The 6,804-nt window shown below is 41.3% G+C and overlaps 1 pseudogene; it reads left to right on the forward strand.

Moving 5' to 3' along the window:
- Positions 1–1,393: 1,393 nt before the first annotated feature.
- LOC115070654 lies at positions 1,394–1,488 on the forward strand (annotated as a pseudogene).
- The last annotated feature ends 5,316 nt before the right edge of the window (positions 1,489–6,804 follow it).

Here is a 6,804-nt window from a genome sequence, read left to right on the forward strand (position 1 = left end):
AGAGATTTATAGTGTTTTGTTCACTACAATAACTCTAACTCTTCTTGTGAGGACAACAGTAAGAGAATTTGACTGTCATGACTCTAAGATAGAACCAACATGGCCATTATAAGAAACCAAAGCAACAACAAATATTTATTGTAAAAATTATTATGAAGTCAAAACACTGCTGGGCCAGATGGAGGTAAGCATTTATTTTCTTGCAATTTATAATCTGTTCTAAGTGTTATATGTTCTTCACTTTGACTCTTTGGCAAATGTTAGTCTCTTTTTCTCATCTTTCTATCCTTCATATCTTCCCGTTATCAACTAGGTGGCCAAGTACTCTATCTGGTACAGCTACAGAGGTGGAAGCAGGTGACAACACCTTTGGATGTTAATAAATCACGATTGTGCCTATTATGCTATTTGTATTGCAAAGAATAACTAGAAGCTCACTAATAATTAGCTGCCCTTTCTCCCCAGGCAGCCCCTGGATAGATACCTGTCGACCACAGTGTCAGTGTATGTGAAACGAGGAATATGAAACAGAATGGTGTTCATCTCTTCCAAGCCCACCAAATTCTCCTGAGCAATTACCCACTTCGTTTCTTGCTCTGAGGGCTGGAAGCAGAGCATCCAACAGAGGACCGAGGCTTGGGAGTCAGTGGAGCGGTAGGTGGAAGGAGACAGGGCCCCTGCACAGCAATGATTGCAGCTGCCTGCTGACCACTTATATAGAGTCATCTAGAATATTGGGCTATAGTGCACATAGGGGCTGACTCTGAATTCCTTTGTCCATCCGTCATTCAATCAGTGCCTTTCAAGATATCTAGGCAAAGGGATGGATTTTGTTTTCACTTTTTAAATTTCAAGCCTAGTATTGGTTGATAATTTTGCAAAGCATGTCAAAATGAATACTGAAAAATATATGAACACAAGCTCATTATTAGATATAACAGACATTATCAAACTGCTTTCTTTACACAGAGGTAACCTTTCATATTCTTTTTTTATATGTTAAAGGTGTGGGGGGAGGATGTGTATGTAGGTCCAAATATGTGTAGGTGACATACATGTGGGAGTGCATGTGTACCTTTGCACACACGCATATGGAGGCCAGAGGTTGATGTCCGTCAACTTTCTTTTTTGACCACTGTCTAACATATATTGTGACAAGGTCTCTCACATGAACCCATAGCTATACAGTTAGCTAGTCAAACTAACCATCTTGCTCCAGGGATCCCCTGTTTCTGCCTCCCATGAAATGGGACTATATGTGGGTGTCATGCCCACCCAGCATTTACATGGATGCTGGAATCAAAGCTCTGATCCTCATGCTTGCATTACAAGCATTTTACCCACTGAATCATCTCCCCAGCCCAAAATTAGGGTTCTTAAAAGCCAACAATAGGAAAAAATAGTAGTTCTTATTTGGAACACCAGCAAAGATTATCATGGTCCCTTCACAAGGATGACATGAAGATTCATGATGCATTCCATATTTTACAAAAGGCCAGGGCTAGGGAGGGCATAGGCCTGAGGAAGGAACCAACTATTGTTACTTTGCTAAGTGGTCATGTTATCAAACTGCCTTCTAAATACTTATGTTTATATTCATAAATCTGTGCTGCTTTTAACCATGGTCAGAGAGGCTTCTTTTGCGGTGGTCAGTGGTCAATGCTGAGACATAACTGGTACTGAGAATAAGTGTCTGTAAGTGCTCATCCCTAAATTGGATATCTATATCAACTCTTCCCTGAAAAGGCTCAGGGAACATTATAGAATATAGGATGGAATGAATGGAAGAGGTGGATTTGGAAGGAGTTGGAGGAGGGGAATATGATCATAATACATTGTATGTAACTCTCAAAGAATTAATGATTTAAAAAATTAAAGACTGGCAATGCCAAACACTAGTGAGGACGTGGGGCAGCAGGACAGTCATTCACTGCTCATGAGAATGCATGATGACGCAAGCACTTTGGAGGACAGTTTGGCAATTCTAACAAAACTATACAGTCTGACCAGACAATCCAGCAATTGTAGTAGGCACTGACCCACAATGAGTCAAAAATACATCTTCACAAATACCAGCACAGGAATATTAATAGCACGTTTTTTTTGGGGGGGGGTGTTTGTTTGGGTTTTTATACTCTTTTGAAGATAAGGTCTCACTAAATATGTATCCCAGACTAGCCTGTAACTCATTCTGTAGCCCAAGTTGTCCTCACAATTGTGATCCTCCTGCATCAGCCTCTGAAGTGCTGAGGTTGCTCTGTAGCATCCACTGTAGTGTATGTATTTATGATCCCAAAACTTAGAAGTGGCCAGGATGGAATTGAATTCGGTCACTCAATTAGGTGACCGAATAAACAAACTGTAACACGTCTATTCAATGAAATGCTACCCAACAATCTTTAAAAATAGAAATATCAGCATCATCTACATACATGACAAGACTCAGTTATAAATGTATATAGAAAAGTGAATAAAGCAGGTCTAGAAAAACTACATAATACTATCTCCAGTTACACAACATTCCAGAGAGGGAAACATGACAGTGAGGATTTGTATTGGATATTGAGATGCGGCAAAGAAGTTATAGGATATTGGGATGAGGCAAAGAAGGCTAGAATAGACTTTGTTCTATTTTCTTTATACTCAACTCTTAGGCTCTGTACAAAAACCTATGTTTCTAATCATTTGTCTAAAGAATTCAAAAGCCTCTTCAAGTTTCCACTATTATTTAGTCCATCAGGAGCTTTGTCCCCACTTCCTTTTACTCATTTAGAAGTTTGTGAAAAGGGAGGTTGCAAGCTGTCAAGACCAACTGGACTTGCCTAAATAATAGACCACAACAGGAATAAAGGTTAAGAACCTTTCAGTTCCAGGCAGTTCTTAAAGACCATTCAGCATGCATTTAGCCCTAGGGAAAAAAAATCATGATTATTTGACAGGAAAATGTGGTCATATTGAAAGAAAAGAATTAGCAAGTGATCTCAGCATGTTGAGAGGTGAGGCAATGTGGACAGCTAGACAATCTAGAAAAGAAGGCATCTATAAATCTCTCAGCAGTTTCTACTAGGTATTTACTGAGAGCAATTGTAGATTTGTGACAGAGGCTGATTTCAGCAGCCTGCCTAGTAAGTGTGGGCTGAACCCATTAACCAGTCAGCTTAAAGCTGCATGCAGCTTTAGCTTATATTTTAAATAAAGCTTTCCAAATGGCAGTGAGTTTTGGAGCCTGGGAGCCCTCCTGGTTTCCTATGCATGATCATTTTTCTCTCTTGAGGCCCTGGAAATTTCCCAGGGCCAGGCTCATAGGATTCTGGTACATTTCTTGCTATAAACCCACGGGGCTTGCACAGGGAGCAGGTTACATCCTGCTTCTTCAAAACTCCTTGTAGTTTGCTGTGTTGACAGAGTGCTGCAAATGCTACATTTAATTAACTGACCAATTTGTTTCCCCATCTTTTTATGACACTCCCTTGAGACAAATCACAGTGATGGAAGTGGCATTGTATGTAGACATGCATTCTGCCTGTTCCTCATGAAGATACCATGAAGTGCATTTAAGCTATTTTCTTGCCAATAAAGAGCTATATTTAGATGATAGAATTTTAAAACAGGAAGGAATCTAGGTGATGATCTAACCCAAAACCATCATGGTGAGAAAATTTAAATCTAGAGAGGTGAAGAAACTTGTTCCAAGTTCTTAAGACCTGAAGCAGGTGTCTGGATGGCCAACCCACTTCAGCTACTTGGTTCCTCTCAAGAATCCTGCCTTGCCTCCTTAGTCTCCGGGGCGAAGCGCTGCCATTTCCAGCTGCCCTTCCCTAAGTGTTAGTGCTGCTCTGATTCTACAGTCTCACCTTCGATCAGTCTAGCAGATTCCTCAAGTAATCTCCATGCCAATTAATCTATCACACAGGTCAATTTCAACTAGTCCAGTTCAAGCTGGTCTCCATATTGAGACAGTGCTCCCCTGGAGATCTTCACTGTGAACAAAGAGCCCACCTAAGTGGGTTCTTCTTCCCGTATCCACACTCATTAGCATCTCACCAAATGACCACATGTATGATTCCAACCATTTTCATGAGGCAAAATGGAATCTAATACACACACACACACACACACACACACACACACACACACCCCATTCCATCACTTGCTAATGTTCCACTTAAGTCCCTCTGAAGTACATTTCTTCTGTTCATCACCATCACTTTGTCCACTCTGGCTCTTCTCTCTTACACCGTGGTAATACTGTCCCTCTGTCTCCAGAGGATTGTAGTGATAACCTCTTCTCTCTTTCTCTGTAGCCATTTTAAGAAGTTCCTCAGAGGAATTCATCAAAAGAAATGGCACTGCTATGAGAATTTGTCTACTGTCACCACCTCTGACAACTACAGGCGTAACTAGGAGAGGCTATCACAACACCACCATCCCACTGAGCTAAATGTTCAGAGTTACAGTGCCAGCTGCTTGCCACCCTCCTCTGTGAGGGATAATCTCACTGTGGTTCTCGATGCTAATGACTAATGATGTGCTAATATGTCCATAATACACAGTCATTCTTGTTCAAGTGGTGTAAGCATTTAAATATATACAGAATTCTCGAAATGTCACCATAGTTGCAACCCACAAGTTTTAATATTTAGTATATTCATTGTCATAAACTTTTTCTAGTTTTCTACTTTCCTTATTTAAACAATTCTATTAGGGCCCTGTAAATTTTCTGGTCGATTATAGCCACACTCAAGAGTCAGACCCCTGTGTCTACCCAGACTTAGTCTCTGTTACCATCCCTCCTCATCATGCTCCATCCCCGTGTAAATTTTTATTTTATTTTGTTTTTTGAGGTAGTCTCCCTCTAGTTGTGTAGACCATGCTGGCCTTGCTCTGTCTCACAGAGATCTCACAGAGATCTGCTTGCCTCTGCTTCCTGAGTGCTGGGATTAAAGGTGTGTGCCATCAAGCCCAGCTCCAAGTCAGTTTTAGTCAAGGTCTTGTCTAATGTTGGTCACCAGACCTGTGCTTTTCAGCCAAAAATTGAAGAAAACAACCCAAAATCTCTATCACCCCCTCCAAGTCTCAGGGAACATTTCAGAAGACAGGGCAGAAAGATGTAAGAGTCAGAAGGATTGAATGTTATAGAATGCTGTCCTCTAAGCATGGCATGGCTGTTGCCATCTTAATCAGAAAAGCTGTGACAACCCACTCAATACTTTCACAAGATCAGGCCTGTTGACTTCTCTCATAGAAGCGGGAGGGGAGAGTGTCATTAGATCTTTACCTGAGATTCCAGTCACAGTTCCCTCCAACCCCAGCTGCACATAGTCTTGGGAAGTACTAAAAGAGATAGAAGTTTAACTGAAAGTGTGCTCTATCTATTCAGCTTTGAGAAGGTCATCACCCATGCTAGGAGCTCTTTGGAGGTCACTCACATTTGTGTAACTCTTTACCCATGCTTCCATAAGACAGTCCAATAAACTCTTCACTTCACCAAACTAGACTTGAGTGGAATCATTACTTTAATCTCTTGTGGGTGTCCTAAAAAAGGTAAATAGATGATTGTTTATGTCCCTTGAAGTAAAGTCAAACAGCATATACCCAAACTATCACAGTGGCTCTGTTATTTCCCCAGTGTAAGGAGTTCAAATTGTTTCACATCCTTGCTAAAGCTTGATTGCTTAGAAGTAATAGGCTCAGGACTAGCAAGATGATGCAGTGAATAAAGGCACTTGCCACCAAGTCTAACTACCTGACTTTGATCCTGAGCCCCACACTGTGGAAGGAGAGAACCTACTCTTGAAAGTTGTCCCCTGATCTCCACACGTTGTGATGTGCTTCTGTATACACACACACACACACACACACACACACACACACACACACACACACACCACAAATTGTAAAGAACAGATTCCTCTGTTTTCAATCTAATTAGCCTGATTTCTATTTCACACCAGGCTGATCTCTAAATAAGACTGCTTACCACAATGTAACTAGATTTCCAAAGACTAAGCAACTCAAGAAAGAGTGACCATGTCATGCCTATTGGGAACACCCCTAACGTGAAACAGAAGATTGTACAAGTCAGCTGGATGTTGAACATCATCCTGAATTCTGTCCATTGAGTGAACTGGTCTGACTCCTTCTCTGTCATCATCGAGTCATCAGCAACCACAGTGCAGCCATCTTTCAGATGGTTCCGCTAAAGATAGACTTGTTGCCTCTTGGTGATGCTCCAAGAGTAACAAACAATAAGAGGGTCCAGTCCCACTGTAGAGTTCGCCAACTCTTTAAGGGGACATGTTTAGGGATCAAGGCCACAGTAGCCACCTTCTCATCTCTGCAATGTGTTCCCGCAATGGATTCCCCTGCAACATGCTCTCATCAGTTACCTCACAAATGGAGGATTTTTCTGACACAACCCAATTGTATGTAAAGCACTCTAAGAGGGTCCAGTCCCACTGTAGAGTTTGCCAACTCTTTAAGGGGACATGTTTAGGGATCAAGGCCACAGTAGCCACCTTCTCATCTCTGCAATGTGTTCCCGCAATGGATTCCCCTGCAACATGCTCTCATCAGTTACCTCACAAATGGAGGATTTTTCTGACACAACCCAATTGTATGTAAAGCACTCCAGGTCGCAAATAGTTTGCATCATTTAGTAGTAGATACAGTTTTAGTGATCAATAACAAGATAAGAGTTGTTCCTCAAAAGGACTTTATCTGGCAGCCATCTCGGACAATTTCTTAATATAAAATATTGAGATGCCATCACTCACAGGCAATCAGGGCTTCTGTCAAATATCC

The sequence above is a fragment of the Nannospalax galili genome, unplaced genomic scaffold, assembly GCF_000622305.1.
Source record: "Nannospalax galili isolate Female #2095 unplaced genomic scaffold, S.galili_v1.0 scaffold155, whole genome shotgun sequence".
Taxonomy (NCBI): Eukaryota; Metazoa; Chordata; class Mammalia; order Rodentia; family Spalacidae; genus Nannospalax; species Nannospalax galili.